The sequence below is a fragment of the Myotis davidii genome, unplaced genomic scaffold, assembly GCF_000327345.1.
Source record: "Myotis davidii unplaced genomic scaffold, ASM32734v1 scaffold266, whole genome shotgun sequence".
NCBI lineage: Eukaryota > Metazoa > Chordata > Mammalia > Chiroptera > Vespertilionidae > Myotis > Myotis davidii.
The window spans coordinates 5,115,574-5,133,538 of record NW_006300032.1 but is presented as its reverse complement, the minus strand read 5'-3'; the positions used below and the strand labels follow the sequence as shown (position 1 = coordinate 5,133,538).

Below are 17,965 nucleotides of genomic sequence, written 5' to 3'. Positions count from 1 at the left end.
TTCCTGCTGGTCTGCATGCAAATATTCCTGTGCCTTGGTTAGTGTTTCTCTCCTTTCAAAGTAGGAAGTGTGGCAGAGCAGTCTAGGCAGAGGGAGGGAGAAGTAAGGAAATGCCTAGGTAGAGGGAGGGAGCAGTTCCCCTCGTGGCTCCTGTGGAGGTCCCAGGAGAGGGGTGAAGTACACAGCAGGCCTCTTTATAATGTCTCACTCCTTTGCTCTCAGGAAAGCAAGGGTGACGATAGTCACAAAACAATGCATTTCATGATAGGATAACATGAACATATTTCCACTACAGGAGGAGATCAGCCTTTCTTGTCTCTCAGCACACCAGCTCTCAGAGGAAGCCTGTAATTACTGTCTCCAAGCACCTTTATTCAACTCATTCCTCTTATTCCTTTGAAATTTTCAGAAAATCTGTGCTATGATGAATAATACATAGATTTTTGTTACCTTTTAGTAAGGCAGTATTACTAGGATATAGTTTTCATTAATTTAAACATACGCATGTCACCATTTATGCTTTGTAGTATAATAATCTACTTTCTCCACTTTATTCTTTGGCAATAACTTGCACGTATATATGAACCATTGAATTATGGTAATTAATTCACTCTCAATAGAATAGGCAAGGCAGTAATATAGACAGTGATCTACTCAATAGGCATTTATTGGCTAACCACTTCATTTAAGGCACTGAGCCCAGGTACTGTGGTTAGTACAAAACTGCAGAAGACTTGATCACTTTCCAAGGGGCCCCTACCCTAATAAAGGAGATTAAGCCTCAGGTACAAATAGTAATTCAAAGTATGGTATGAAGTGGTAAATGTGAAATACAAAGAAAGTGCTGTGAGATTTCTGAGGACCATCAGATCGTGTCTGACTTGCAGGTGGGTGGGTCAAGGAGTATCCTGTGGCACTGAGCTCTAAAGGAGGCAGAGGCTTGGACAAGTGATGGAGGGTGGGTGGAGATGGGGCACCCAGGTAGTTAGAATAGTGGGAGTAAGTGGATGGCCCTGTGAAAGTGCGGAGCACTTTCTGGACCATAAATGGGCCTTTTGGTGTTGATGTAGAACACACGTATGAAGGTAAGTTTTGCTAGAGCAAGATCTTGAGAGTCCTTGGTGTCAAACTAAGGAGTTTATCTTTACCAGTTAGATGTCCAGGTTCAGAGAAACATTGATCTTAGTCTTTTCAGAGCAGGGAATACCCTGGCAGCCTCGGCCCTCCTGAGGTTGGACATGGCATGCTTGTGGTGAGCTCCTAACACCTGGATGCCCTGAGTCACACCTTCCATAGTCACCCACATACACTGGCTGGGTGTCTTCGGGTCTCCCACTGGAATGTGACCCTGGCATCTATCTAGATCTTGTTGGGGGAAAATGTTCTCGTCCCACTATCTGATACCTGACCGCCAGCTGCTAGCTAGGACTCATGAGTAGGAGGTACGTGGGCGAATCAGTCCAGGGCTGTGCTTCTTCCCACTCTACCACATCTGCTTCCCATGGTTTACTTTCCTAATGATGTTTTGTTGTATTAAATGTGTAGGCTTCTGAGAGTAGGAAGGAGAACTTTCATCTTAGTAGTGCTTCTCCAAATTTGCTTTTCTGCTTTAAAGACATCTAAAGAGCCACATCAGAAGAAATACCAGTTGAAAGACAACCTTGACACTTATTCATGAATACTTTTTTGAATAAATGAATACATTGAATGTTCGCTATCTGATAGACACTGTACTAAATCCCACATTTCATTAATCCTTTTAAGCTTTTAGTATATGTGAAGAAAAAACATGTTGAACATCAAAACAACACAGTCCCCTTATATTACCATTTATAGTTGCAAGAATTAAATGAAATAATGTATTTAAAAGTCTTAACACATTGCATACAGTAGTCACTATTATTATTATGACTTACAACTCCATACACCATCAATAGTCTGGCTCAAAGAATTTTTAGTTGGAGGTGATATTTTGCCTCTCAATTTCAGGTTTTAATGCTTTTTATCCTCAAAGTATTGCCACATCTTTCTGGAAAAGATTAGAGATTTGGTTTCAAAGTTATGACAATCATTGCAATGTGTCCCAGTGTAGATACTCCAGTTGCCAGGGACTGTATAAATCAGGGTAAAAAGTGGGCTGATGACAACCGCCATTTTCTTTTATTTTTGTCGCTTGGAGGGAAAAAGCAGTTTGGCAGATGTTGGGGCTTGTGACTGAGAAATCGAAGCAACATGGTGAAAATGAATCAGTCAGCATGATGATAGCAACCCTGTTTGACTTCTGGACTGATCTGCCGTCCCCCAGCTGCACTTCACGTTATTCATGGGAGTGTGAATGCAAACGCTTGTGTTAGAAAAACATCCATGTCATCAGTTCACTATGCAAAGTACCCTAGAGATTGGAGGGTAGAGCCCTTTCCCTGAACATGAACAGAAATCTCAGCATGAAAGTTGATTTCCCAACACCACAAGATTTTGCGTCAATTACCCAAGGATGAAATATCCAGAACATAGAATCTTAATATAAGTCTAGAGAGTTTTGAATCTAGATTTGGGGACATCATAAAGATAAGTGATTATCATATTCAGAAAGGTGATTTTCAAGAAGGAAATGATGTTTGCTCCTAGTGTTTTATTTGTGGCATCCATGTCATATGAACATGTTTTCTACACAGTCATAGGGAGAGAAAAAAGAAGGAGGAAATTAATTTGGAGCCTAACTATACCAATGAAAAAAATAAGTTGAAAAAAATGAGTTAATTTTAACATCAGAATGCTCATCCAATTTGTCTTGTACAATAACAACAAAACACAAATATATCATGTTGAACTGTGTACAAAAGTTGCAAAAGCTTGTCACTTCTACTTTTTTTTTTTTTAAAGGAGAAGCAAATGTGTCTGGCTTCCTCAATTTTTTCCTAACTTCAAGTTTTCAACTTTAAATAAACATTATGGAGACTTGCTGACTCACAGCACTTAACTTCTTGGTTATTTAAAAACCAAAAATAATGCCACCAAGAAAGGACAAACTAACAATGAAAGTTATTTATATACAAAAGTAATATAATCTTATATATTTATTTGTCTGTTAATTGTCAAAACTTGGCTTGAGATAATCTCTAAAAAAATAATTGATTTTTAAAATACTAAACCAAATCAGCAATCTAAGAACAGTTTTTGGGTTTGCAGGTAAAACCTCACCTGATTTTCCATCTCTGGCAGATTGGGCTCATGTTTTCATGCTCCCATGATACTTAGATTTAGCACCACGGCACTTAATATTTATTGGCTTAAGTATCTCTCTCCCCAGTCATGTGAATTTCTTGAGACTAGGGACTCTCTTGCCCACTTTGGTTTCAGTAAGTGAACCAAAGTCATATCAGCTGGAAGACAGAAGATTCTGTGTAAGAGATGTTGAGTTTTTACTTCAGGTTTTCCATTCCAGGGCTCAGACACCTGCAATTTCATTGTCATAATCAGGACTAAGAAGGAAGCATCCATCTAGAGTGAGTATTCATCTAGAGTGAGGAATACAGGGATAAGATTTCATGAAGACAAACAGAGTTACTTAAATAATGTAGATGAAAAATTATAGGAGGGACTGGAAACCACCACAACACCTTCCTAACTGTCAACTTTCAATCATTGCAAGTGAGCTTTTAAAAACACAAGTCTAATGAATTCACTTCCCTGCTTAAAAACCTTCAATGCATCCAAGGGTACATGGGATAAAGAGTCAAGCCCTCACCTGCCCATAAGGTCTTAAGTGACTGGCTCCTCTCCCAGTCCATTGGAGCCACTGTCTCCTTGAGCCTACACTCCACAATACATGCTCTCTTTCAGTTCATTATAACAGAAGGCTCTGTTCTGCCTCAGGGCCATTGCACCTGCTCTCCCCACTGTCTGAATCATTGGAGCAGGAGCAGCCTGCCAGGCCTTCTGCTGTCTTTGGCTGCAGACTTTGGCTAGCCCAGAGATGATTAAAGTGTGAATTTGAATGCCTTAAGGCCAGTCAACTTCCTCCAGTCTGCCTAGGGCCTTAATGTTTCCAACAGTCTTGCCTCTGCCAGATGCATACCTGTGTGTTACCTGCCAGCTGCCCTGAAGGAATTTGAGTTTGCAATCCCTGGACTAATTAATTCCTACAAATCAAACAGTGATCTGCAGGAATGTCACTTCTTCTTTTTTTAAATTCTTTATTGATTTCAGAGAGGAAGGAAGAAGTAGAGAGAAAGAGAGAGATCGAAACATCAATGATGAGAGAGAATCACTGATCGACTGCCTCCTGCATTCGTCCACTGGGGATTGAGCCCACAACCTGGTTATGTGTCCTGACCCGAAATTGAACTGGGACCTCCTGGTGCATAGGTTGACTGTTCAACCACTGAGCCATGCTGGCCAAGGCAGAAATGTCACTTCTTAAAGGAAGTCTTCACAAACCCACACCCTGAAAAGCATCCTGTACTTTCCTTCATGGCACTCATCATAATTACCATTATATAATTGACTGTGTTATTAGGGGTTTAAAGCCTATCTTTGTGGCAAGGACTCTTGTCTTTTCACCACTGTATCCTCAGCTCTTTCCATACGGAAGGCACTCATTTATTGAATGGATGGATGGATGATAAAACTAGAGTATCCTAAAACTTAATAATGTAAATAACTCACTAAGAGCTGTAAATGTGAGTCATGGGTAAACATCTGTGAGATTTAATAGAGCCTAATCCTTCCAGTAGACACTGCGGTCCCCTAACTCTGAGATGATAATACTGTGTGAAGCTTATAAGGATAGTGATTTTGTACTAATGAACTGTGTTCCAAAGGACAGAGGGAATGGGAAGCAGAGGGCTCCAGGATCCCTACACCTAATGACACTTGAGCATCTCTGCTCTTTTCATTATTCGTCTTCTACCTTTTACGTAAATACAATGGACTTCTGTGCAAGATTTGTCTGAACAAAGCTTTCATCAGTATTGTGACAAAGACTGTCTTACAGACTGTGGTATCAATAGCCCCAAGAATAAGGGCAGACACCAAGTGAGTGATCCATAAGTATTTGTTGAATATTATCTATGTATGGTAACCAACTTGTGGGGGATGATACATTTTCACATCTACAGATTTACAGTGTGTTTCAGTATCAAGAAATGGCAACGCTGTTCCATTGTCATTTTCACATCTACAGATTTACAGTGTGTTTCACTGTGTGTTTCAGAATCAAGAAATGGCAACGCTGTTCCATTGCAGGTAATTAATTGCTGTACTCTGAGTGTTTTTCCCATCCATCCAACCCAACAGCAAAACCAAACCAAATAAGTACTCACTTTCAAAACTATGGTAACACAGGCTGTTCAAATGCATTTTAAAAACTTTCATCATGGTCCTTCCCTAGCTACATTATCCTCTCTGCCTATAGTCACATCCAAAAGGCAATGAATGAATGATCTTCACAAATATTTTATTTTATTTTCAGATTTTTCAGAATGTGCCTAAAGAATGCTTCACTAATGTGTTTGTTGAGAAAGTTTGATTTACTGATGCTACTATTATTATTATTATTTGGCCTCGTTATATCTGAAGCTAACTAAAATAAAGTGGACAATTTTCCATAGTGATAAGGTAATTTTTTTTAGTGTGGTAATTGGCAGTAAGAAGTGGGGTAAAAGAAATTATATGGAATAGTGTGTGCTCTGTTCACTGTGCCAGATACCTTCTATTCCCACCCCTACCTGCGCCCCAGCACTCCTCACCCTCACCCCTTCTCTGCCCTGTAGGCAGACCTTACACATGACTGTAACAGACTCACTTGTTCTCTGGTTTCCAGCTGGCTTGGCCCGTTGGGAAGCCCCTACAGGAGGTCAGAGGAGAGGAGCACAGTAAGGTCAGTTTCTGTATTTCCTTGCTTCCTCCATGCAGGGTGGCCTTGTACTGGCTGTATAAAACCATCAAAGGTCACAGCTCCTCTGAAGGTGACCTTTTCCACGCTCTCCCACTGAATTCAGTTCCCTCCTCTCATTCTTTTATGCTTACAGGTTGTAACACCTGGTATGACTAGCTCAGGGGCACCTCAGTCTTCTTTGTGGTTGCCCCACACCTACCCATACCTCATAAATAAACCCTCCTGAGTGTACCACTTGCTTCCCGTTGGGTCCCTGGCTTTTATGCATCTATCAGAGGTTCCATTTGCCATCTCTGTTATTTTATTCAGGAATCATAGTTAAGGTGATAGGCCTGGCATCTACTGCTTTAACTACTTTTTTAAAAAATTGCTTTAACATATTTTGCTTTCAGTAAAAACAGTTCTGCCCTATTCTTTTAAACAGCGTCATGTTGCAGCATATAAAAGTTCTCTAATGTATTTATCGAACAGCCTATCGTTGAGCTTCTCCCCCTCAATTTTCCTGATTTTGTTTTGTTTTTTTTGCAGTGTACATCCTTGAACACACATCTTTATGTATTTGTGTGATTTTTCATACAAGATAAATTCCTAAATGGGAATTGTTGGGGAAATATTTTTCTGTTTCCAAAGGATAATACCACTAAGCTATTGTGACTAAGAATGCACTGCATTGAAGAAATTAAATTTTAAAGATGTTCACCAATGAATTAAGACTTTTTTGCTTTTTATTCCCTAGACTTGAGTAACATAGAACTTTTAAAGCAGAAAAAAAGATCTTTAATTCCAAAAGAGTTTTAGCTGGAAAAATACTGGATTACAAAGCACCTTATTTTTTTTAAATTGCTTTCAATGACTAGTTCACCATCAAAGAAAACCTATTAACATAACTGGTAACATCTACTTTTTAGATTATAATTATACAAACACGCCTACATTAAAAAATTTCTCTGGAATTTATGAACCCCCGGAATTCATCCATATAATTTCAAAGAAAAAAAGAACTATTTTCTTAATTGCTTCACATTCACCCAGCATTTCAATTTATCTCACAGAGCCCTGTTTTTATTTTCCTTTCCTTCCTTCCTTCCTTCCTTCCTTCCTTCCTTCCTTCCACTGGGAGTTAAAAAACCTGAGCTCCAGACCTCTCACTTGCCACACCTGGCCTATGTAGACGTTTAGGACACCATTACCAAGGACTGGATGACATGCTTAGTCAAGGACCCTCTTCCTCATCAGTGTCCACCTGAACTGTGGTGGTGAAAACCATGGTAGGAGGGTGTATTGTCCCAAACACATGAGTCTCAGTGAATATCAACATGGCTATGATCTTTTGGGCGGAGCTTGTGTAAGAGGTGGCAGAGATTAAATAAGGATTTCCTCATCTGGGAGATTTCTCCAAGGTCCCCGTTATTCCCCAGATCTTTTCCTCATGACTTATTGAGGATTTGCATTATGCTTGGGATTGGGAATAAAGCACCAAACAAGGTAGAGCTATTTAGAGCACCAATTTTTAAAATGTTTTCTAGTGTACATCCTGAAGAAATTTTGAAAAATCATATGCCCTCTTGCAGAGTTTTAAGTTGATATATTATCTTAAAATCAAACTGGTAAAGGGTATAATTTCTAGCACTTGTGACTGGGTAACAAATTCATTCCTCATCTTAAAATGCCACTCTTGATAACTTTCTTCAAGATATGAAACTTTTCATCCTAGCTCCCCCATTAAATTAGCATGTATTAATATTCTGAATTCCTAACAAGTTTTGATTGAAGAAAAACATAATGGGGCTTTCATCTAATGAGACAGAAATACAAAAGGGCTGCTTTAGTCTTACCATTCACCATCCTAACTGTACTCAAGTTGCTGAGTCATTTAAGATACCTGCTCTGCTGTTTTAAGTTCAGAGTTACAGGATTTTAAAGTAAGACTTTTATTTGTTCCGATTTTCTATTTTCCAGTGGAGACAAATGAGACCCAGAGAGGCGAGGTGACTTGCCAAAGCCATGCAGCTGGGTGGTGAACTTGGGATCCTTGGTTATCATTTGGTGACCTTTTCATTCCTTTGTGATTGGAAATGCCACAACCTCTGTAGTAGGTTTAAGTAAAAATTAATAGGAGCCAAAAACAATAGTAGCAACTATCACAGTCCTGTGTTATATAAGAACTAGAGGCCCAGTGCACAGATTCGTGCACCGGTGGGATCCTTGGCCTGGCTGGGGAGAGACTGCTGCAGAAGGGCTCCAGGGCGTGTCTGACCCATCTTGCCCAGTCCTGATCGGCCAGACCCCAGCAGCAAGCTAACCTACCTGTTGGAGTGTCTGCCCCCTAGTGGTCAGTGCACATCATAGAGACTGGTCAAATGGTCAGATTGTCGGACACTTAGCATGTTAGGCTTTTATATAGAGAGATGAGACAACATCCCAAATACAATAATTTCTTTTTTAATAGTAGCAAATAACAACAGCAACAGTAATACTGTATTATACCTGATACAATAATTTCTTTTCATTTTCCCCTGTATTTTTTTACCATTTTATTTCTTCCACACTATTTATAAAACATTTTATTTATTGTTTTGAATTAGTTTTACCTGTCTATTTGGAATAAATTTATCATCTTTCTTTTTTGTTTTTTTACATTTATTTCACTGAGAAAAATGGAGTACATTTAATTTTATAAAGGTAAAGTCTAGAAAGATTAATTTTCACCACTTAGTGTCCTAAGTAATACAGAAAGCTTGACAAATGATGCTATCTTTAAAAATAATTTTAGGATGTACCTATGAGCTAATCAGTAATAGTTTAATTAAGAGGTTAGAAGCTTTTAAGAACCTGTTATACTAGTAAAATAGTTTCATCCTGTCTAGTTCAATTATTATCAATTATATAACAACTTTTTAATATTGTCAAAGTTTTATTTTAGTTTTCAGTTTGAAAACTAAATAAAGCTTATAAACAACTATGAAGATCCTATAGGAATACTTTACAGTGTTACTATTCAAATTAGAAGAGACTTCAAACATAACTGTTCCTGTTTGTGATAAATTTTGGCAATGAGAAAATTAACAAAAGGAACTATGTTATAGAACTTTGTAGCTGACTATTGGTATTGGTATCCAAATTTGCTACTTTTCATGTAGCTATCTTTATTAGTTATAGACTCTGACATAAAACAGAAACTACTGTATTTAATACTGCATTTAGTATATATCTTTATGTTTTCCCAGGACACTGAAGTTAACATTTAGGGCAGGTGTTCACTGAGAATTAAACTAGATTATACATATGTTTATGATATGAAGTGGAATTTGTACTGAGGGTTCCTTATTTGAAGAAAACCTAAAATAAAAGCAAGTCTAATAAAAAGGAATAAATATGGAGTGATAATTCACACCACTATTTTTTTTCTCTAAAATAAGAATGCCTTAAATATAAAAAAAGAAAATTGAAAATCCCTTTGAGGGTAATGTTTGACTAAAGGGAAGGACACCTGTTTTATTTATTTACTTATTTAATTTTTAAAATATATTTTTATTGATTTCAGAGAGGAATGGAGAGGGAGAGAGAGATAGAAACATCAATGATGACAGAGAGTCATTGATCGGCTGCCTCCTGCACACCCCGCAACCCAGAAATGTGCCCTGACAGGTAATCAAACCCTGACCTCCTGGTTCATAGGCTGGGCTTACTTATTTAATTTTTAAAAATTAGGTAAAACGTTGTTTGGGTCTCCTCAGTAGTCTGTTCTCTAGAGCTCATCTTAACCTTATTTTCTCTCCACTGCAAGTCTACACATACTTAATCCCAATACTTTGTGGATCAGAGTAGAATTTTTACCTGGATCCCAAAAATTCAAGGCATACCTTCTCATTGCCAATATCTGATGAATGTGCTCAGCTAAACACAAAAACTAAAGGACCTTCTCTTTAGGTCTTTGTCCTCCAATCCCACAAAAAAAATAAAATAAAAAAATAAAAAGGCAGAAACTTAGAAGTTAGAGCTTTTCATTAAAACCACGCGGTTCTAAAGAGGCCTGGCTGTCACAGAAATCCCTAAAAATGGAAAGGAGGAAGTCTCAAGATGTACGCTTCCTCACTACACAGGGATTTCCCCAGCGGTGGGAGCTGGGGGTGATAGAGGAGTTGGGAGAGTTCCGTGCACTGAAATGTACTTCACGTGAAATGTAACAAAGCTGTGTTTAAAAGCTATTTTTAAATCATAGTAATATTATGAACTGAGGTACACTTTAAAATCTGTGCTATCCTTGTGAGTTCATAGTCCAGCGCTCTGGTGTGGAACTATTATATGCAAGTAGAATGTCAGAGATGTGCAAAAGCTGATTGTTAAGTTTTCAGGACTTGTGCTAGCCAGTTGTCCAGCACAGTCATGATTAAAAATAAAATGATATGAATTTAAAATATAAATTATATTCAAAAGAAAGGCAATGAATACTTAAAACCTGTCATTCATTTTACTATTATCTATGCACTGGAGGTTATTTATGTCTCTAGTATTGATATTATGATTGCCAGATAAAATTCAGGATGCCCAGTTAACTTTGAATTTCAGATAAACAAAGAATCATTTCTTAGTATAATTATGTCCCAAATATTCATGAAATACCTATATTATACTAAAATAATTACTTGTTGTTTAACTGAAATTTAAATTTAATAGAGCATTCTGGCTTTTTACTTCCTAAATCTGGCAGATTCTGTATGGAGGAAATACTATGTAGAGGTACGTTACAGCACGTTTATTTCTAACTCCATGTTTTTACTCAGCATCCATTGATGACTATAAAAATAAACACATTTTAAATAATTTCATAAGTATTTTCTCTATAGAAATCCAATGAAATCTTGATATCTGCTAGTATAGTCTTTCAATTCACATATCTACATACCTTTTGAGTTAGGATAGTATGAAATATTGTAGAGAGAGGACTAAACTTGGGATACCAAGTTATTTAATGTGAGGAAAATGTCTAAGAAAAGCTATGGTTTCTTTGTTTACTCCTCTCTGTTGTTGGATCTATGGATGCTCCTCATTACCATTAATATTAGAGGATACAGCAGGCTAAGTACAGTTGTTTACAGGTCAATTCATTGAAAATATTTTCACTTCCCCCACTCCCAATTAAATGAGTGAAATGAGAGAATGGATCAATGAATCATTTTAGTAGCTGGGCTCTGGGTAATCGAGGTCACTGACCTTGGTGGGCTGATAAATGAATTTGATCCCAGAGATGACTGGCAAGATCGGGTTTCTGGCTGCCTTGTTTTAATCATTTATGTGTGTCCTATTATTCATACAGAGATGTACAGTGCTAGCAGCTCCAAACTCAGGTTCATCAATATTACACAACAGACGTGGGTGTTTCCAGGACAGCTAAGTCAGAATATAACTTCCCTAGGAAATGGGAAACCCAAGGTAATTGTCTTCTAAATATGCAGCAGGCACAGAAGTGCATATTAGGATTACTTTAGCTGGAAATTTCACCCGATTCTCATTTGCGTCTTTCCATACTTTGCAACAAGATGATTTTTCTCCTCCAATTCCTTCTCTTCTCCCCTCCTCCTTTTTTTTTTTTAAATTTCAAAAATTAAAACACCAATATTTTAAAAGAATGGATAGTCATTTTCTTCATGCAGAGTTAAGCTAACTGCCTATGCCTCACACACACTCTTGCTTACTATGGACTGAATAAGTCTGGATTTGAAAAAGGCTCATGTTTTAGTCAGATTCGTTTTCTTCCACCAAATGAGATATTAAGTTTTGTCTCCACATGCACACTGTTGTATAAACAGAAACTGAGCAAATTCTAACAATAAAACATCTGGTTGTTTTGCAAATAGCAATTTGAATGAATGAAATAAAATAGTCCATGGATTTTTTTTTTTTACCTGAATTGAACCATTTAAAAAAATGGGTCTAGAGATAACCTAATGTTCAATTTCCAACGGAGCAGGCATTTTTCAGCACCCATAAATAGTGGGTGCATTCAAACCCAAAGTAAACAGTATTGAGTCTTCTTTTTTGTGATGTTAAATTCTGGTAGGTAATTGCCCTCTACCTAGATAATCCTTCAGTTTCCAGATTCCCTAACTAATCTTGAGGACGTGACTTTTCAAGGATGGGAAATATTATTCTGACTGTTTAAATAATATGAGAATAAGCATATACTAACATGGAAACCTTTGGCGTCATTTCCCCTTCTTTTTCTACATACACACAAGACTAACATAAATATTTAGAGTTGGTCCTTAAAAGAATTATGTCTTGAGCAGTGATCTAAAAAGAAAGAGAAGATGAGAGGAGGGTTTCCAAAACATCCGTTCAGCTTGAGAGGAATACGGCCGTACAGCCAACGCAGAGCCATTTATTTGAACTTCCAAAATAGCGTTGAGCCTAAAAGCTTGAGATGTAAAGGTATCACCTCAGAATCATTGTGGTCCAATACTTTTTTTTCATTTTTATTTTTTTATTGAGCTGAACTGTAACAGTTAATAGTATTTTACTTTTATCTAAGGTTTTATAGTTTATATTGTATGTTCATAGAACAACATGAATATATTTAGTATCGAATGTGTCATTTTCTTATTTAATTTTCACAGCAATTGCATGAAATGGATTCTACTATCCTAATTTTATAAGCAAATACAGTGAGCCCAGAGAGAGGAAGTCACTTGCTTTTTAGCCACTCTGCACTCACGCATCTCTTAGTCCTTCTGACAAAGCTAAGATAGAGTCTATCAGGCTTGCTGAAGGGAAGAACAATTAATGATCAGAGAGATTAGAAAATTTGCTCAAGGTCATTCGGCTAGTAAATAGTAAAAGGGGGCACCAAGCCAGGTTTCTAAATTATTTCCAGTTGCTTCTGGTGACATCTTTGTGACTAGGAAACATGGGAGAAGCTGATGAAAATTCAGTTGGCTGGTGATCTTTTTGTGTGAATCTACAAAGTCTTTGAATGTAGTTGCAAGACCTATATAATATGTGGATGCAATAAATGTAATTTAATGTTAACTTTATGTAACTGCCTTTAGGGCAGCGGTTCTCAACCTTTGGGTCGCGACCCCTTTGGGAGTCGAACGACCCTTACACAGGGGTCACCTAAGACCATCCGATAACACATCTATAATTACATATTGTTTTTGTGATTAATCACTATGCTTTAATTATGTTCAATTTGTAACAATGAAAATATATCCTGCATATCAGATATTTACATTAAGATTCATAACAGTAGCAAAATTATAGTTATGAAGTAGCAACGAAAATAATTTTATGGTTGGGGGTCACCACAACATGAGGAACTGTATTAAAGGGTTGCGGCATTAGGAAGGTTGAGAACCACTGCTTTAGGGTGTCACTTATCTACCCTGTCCTTTGCTACTGTTGTTCTTGATGAAGGGCCTAGCACTATGCCTGGCACACAGCATGTGCTCAATATGTTGTGAATGCTTCATGAGTAAATGAAAGCACATCCCTGTATGCAAACCAGGGGGACAGCTTCTCCTGACAGTGCAGGCGTGGAGATTCAGATTGCCCTTGGGTGAGTGAGGAAATAAAGTATCAGGGGCCATCTGTTGGGTTCACCTGCCGAGCTGCCTTGCTTGTGAAATGGAAAGTCTGTGGCATGAAGTAAGATGTCTGCTCAGTCTGCCCCCAACAGCAGGCCTGACGAGAGGCAGAGTCGCAGCTGCTTAGATTTCTTTCTTTCCAAAACCCAGAAAATTAGAATCGAAGACCCTACAAAACTCACGGCTTCACTTCATACAATAACAAAGTACACTTGATTGATGGACGAAAATCTGGGTTGGACCCCAAGCAGGTCATTTCACCACATTTTTTTCTCATCAGTAAGATGAAAAGTTCAAATTATGAGGCCTGCACATTCCTTCCAGCCCTGAAACCCTTCAGTGTAGTATTGCCTGAGGCTCACATACTTGAACAATATATACAGGCTCACCTCAGCCATGCCTGTGCAAACGGGACGCTTCAAACAGTACGATCCACACTTTCTTCCTCTGTTGTGGTAGAATAATCATAAAACAATAGTGAGAAATGTTTCCTGATGATATATTGGTTAACTGGCTACTTAGTATTTATTCTAATTACTGAACAAACAAAAATTTTGATGACTCTTGTGATCTTGGTGGGCTCAAGTGAATTGGATCCCAGCAATGACTGGCAAGATCAAGTCTCTGGTTGCTTAGCTTTAATCATTTATGGGACCTGTAAGCTGAGTGTGTGAGTGTGTGAGTGTGTGTGTGTGTCTGTGAGTGTGTGTGTGTGTGTGTGTGTGTGTGTTAATGTCACTTAAGAAGAACATGGATGAGGTGCAGAAACTAAGTTGTTGAACTGAATAGGAATTTGTTTTGTTTACCCAAAACTAAATTGACTGTCATCAGGGTATTATTTGGAAACTATTATTCAGATGTAGAAATAGCAGGTCTGGCTTTTAAATTTCTGTCAGTGGAAATATAATTTGGTGATGGGTTTTTTTTGGTCAACTGGTTTGTGTCCTGTTGTTAAATTTTTTTTTTCAATTGATTTTCTTTTGAGTTTTTTTGTTTGTTTGTTTTGTTTTTAGATTTGGGAGCTATCTTTCACTACATATAGTTGTTGATTATGCACTGAATATGCTTATTTTATTTTCTGAGCAAATAAGAAGTAAATGTCACAAAGTATTCATCTTCAAAAATACAACATTGATCTTAACAAACATAAAAATTAGAGCAGAACAATAGAGGCAATGCATAGATTATCTATGGATAAAAAACTACCTCGAAACTCTACTTTAAGACTGGCATTTAGTAACAGGAATATCAATTTATCTTATGAGGCTTTTTGACCAAAACCCACAATAAGAAACACATATTTCTCATTGTGATCCAGTATATGTGGTGTATCTGAAGAAAGGTTTCACTAAATAATAGGTTTTCTTACTGTGTGTGATGTGCTCTGATGTTTTTATAAAAATATATTTTTTTATTAATTTCAGAGGGAAAGGTAGAAGAAGAGAAAGATAGAAATATCAATGATAAGAATCATTGATTGGCTGCCTCTTGAATGTCCCCACAACTCGGGCATGTGCCCTGACTGGGAATCGAACCATGACCTCCTGGTTCATAGGTTGACATTCAACCACTGAGCGTGCTACACTGGCCAGGCTGCTCTGTTTTTTAAAAAAATCTCTATTTTAATTTTTTTTAAATGATGGCTGTAATTCAGTAAGTTCATCTGTGACCCACTAATGGACAGTGACCTACAGTTTGAAAAATACTGTTTGAAGGCAAAGATATACTATCAGGCTCATATATACTATATGCTATATACTATAATATATATGATTGACCTCAGAATAGGTACATGAACCATATTATAATGAAGCAACTCTACTGTGGATATTTGCTTTTTAAAATCAGCAGCAATATTGATCCTTTTTCATAGTCAATAAAGGCTTAGGCCAGTAGCCATTAGTGTCCCTTGCAAAGACTATTCTTTGATGTCAATGGCTTCCTCTGGACCCAGAATTTTTGCTGAGAGTGGATTTGCCTGATCTGACTTGGAGAAACAGGAGACCCTTTTTTCCATGCCCCTCTCCCAGCGTGGGCTTTGGGCACTGAAATGAAGACAGGGAGAAGGGTGGGACTGTGGACAAAAGCTCCACTGAGATGGACTGGTTGGCCTGAGACACTGCTGACCTGGGAGGAAGAAGTATCATTGTAAGGTTCCATTTCTGTTCACCCACTGACACTCCCTGGGAAACTCACTGAGATAGTCTCTCTCATTGTTTCTTGTTTGCACAGCACAAACTCAGCTTTTTCAGAGATTAAGATGCTCATCAATATCCAGGCTTTTCTTTCTGGGCATATAGTTATACCACTTTCCATGGCAATTAGATGTGGTTATGTGACTGAGTTTTTTTTTTTAATATATTTTATTGATTTTTTTACAGAGAGGAAGGGAGAGAGATAGAGAGTTAGAAACATCGGTGAGAGAGAAACATCGATCAGCTGCCTCCTGCACATCTCCCACTGGGGATGTGCCCGCAACCCAGGTACATGCCCTTGACCAGAATCGAACCTGGGACCCTTCAGTCCGCAGGCCGACGCTCTATCCACTGAGCCAAACCGGTTTTGGCTATGTGACTGAGTTTTATCCAAGAATGTAAGTGGAAGGGATGTGTGTCCCTTCCAGGCTTGGCCCATATAAACTTTCCACCACAACCTGACCCTCTTCCCACAAATGCTGCTTGGAAAGGTGAGAACACTGATGGTCAACTGTCAATCCACACTGTCCTGTGACATGAGCATGGAGTTCTTCTTCATTATGGTAAGTCTTTGAAATTTTAGTTGTTAAAGTACTTTTCCTACCCCCAAATGTTGGTCTCCTTCAACAGTCTCCTAAGTGTGTATTTGAATCCCATTTTGCTGTCCTTCAATCCATTCTTCATAATGTGGCTTCAGTGGTCTTCTCCTATGAACTAACCATGTCAACTCTGCCACCTCCTTCTTGTCTTCATCAAGCCAAAAATTCAGATTTCTTCTAGGATAAAGCTAAAGCTACTTAATACAAATCTCAATGGTTTGGGCCTGCCTATCTCTCTACCTACATCTCTCATCATGTTTACCATGTCTCACCATCTTTCACCTTACTCTCCCCACTTTGATTATATACGCCTTCTCAAGTAGTTCCCATTTTGTCCTCTTTCTGGCCACAAGGCTTTCTGCATATCCTATTTCTTCTGCCTAGCATACAGGCCAATAAAATATTTTTCTTTAAATGATAAAGTGGTAAATATTTTAGACTTTGCAGACCATATGGCATATGTCCCAACCAACTACTTGAATTTTCCATCTTAGTGCCAAGGCAGCCTTAAACAATATGTGAATAAATGGGTGTGGCTGTGAACCAATCACATTTTATTTATAAAAGCATGTGATGAGCTGGATTTGAACCATTGGTCATACTTTGCTGACCCCTGGAGCAGAATGTTCTTTCTATACTTTCCTCCCCCCTAATAAGCAGTCCTATAAATCCTTTATCTCTTCTCCAAGGCAGCCTTCACTGATATCTCCGACTAGATCAAATCCTTCTAGTGTATGTTCTCATAATACTTGTTATAGTGGAAATTTTACATTGCCCATATTAGTCATCAGAAGAAGCTAGTAAGCCTCTTGTTTATCTGTTGTTATTCACTGTTAACTGAGCAATAAGTGGGCACCTCTGATTTGTTGTCCATTACATAGGACAGAGTGAAAGAGGTGATTGTCCTAGCCTCTGTGATTTAAAATAAGGTATCCATCTATTTGTTCAATCGACAAATATTAATTGAAGTTCTACTGAGTTGCAAGGAGGATTCCAAGGTGTATAAAACATGAGACAGGAAGCTATTATTTCAGATATCTTGGTGCTTGTCCTCCCATCTGAAAAAAAAAAGATAAAATGGGAATGGAGAATGCAAAGATGGGAGCAATAAAGACAATGCATTGGCACCATAAGTATAATATTTTTATAATATTTTATGGGTGTAGAATTTGATTTGCAGGATACTGTTGGTTAAAGGTGATATGGAATGTTTTGCTGACACACTCATAATTTTCTCCTTCCCACATGCTGTTCGACCTGGGCAAGTTTCATCGGTTTCTTTTTGGCATTCTAAACCCGAATTTCTAGAGCCTTTTCCATCACCTGCCAGACCTGAGAAGTTGCTGCACCGCAGAAGCAGAAGCAGATGCTGCTCGGTCCATATAGACATTGGTCAGAGCCAGATGTGTTCACCCAGCGCTCTTGAATCCTCATGTTTCATGGCAGCTCTTTTCTGAAAAGAAGCCCAGGAAAAACAATACTCCAGAATCAGACTTTCCAGATGCTTCTGGGTGTTCCTGGCTGTGTGTGTGAGTTTATACGTATAGGAACTCAGAGCGCCTTGAGCAAGCTCGACATTATTGCCACATTCCAGCTGAAGAGTGAAGCCGTTGCCGAACACAGACGATGTCAGGCGCTGGTAAGCATACATTTGGCCCTGATTGATTTCAACAGGCTGGAGGTGAA

General features: G+C 38.2%; 1 long non-coding RNA gene across 1 annotated transcript in view; it reads left to right on the top strand.

The window, feature by feature from the left end:
- LOC107185053 overlaps positions 1-17,965 on the top strand; it is a 28,724-nt gene that overhangs the window by 7,570 nt on the left and 3,189 nt on the right. The window contains exon 2 of the long non-coding RNA XR_001515962.1: positions 16,109-16,243. This is a non-coding gene — a long non-coding RNA (uncharacterized LOC107185053). The remainder of the gene's footprint in view (positions 1-16,108; positions 16,244-17,965) is intronic.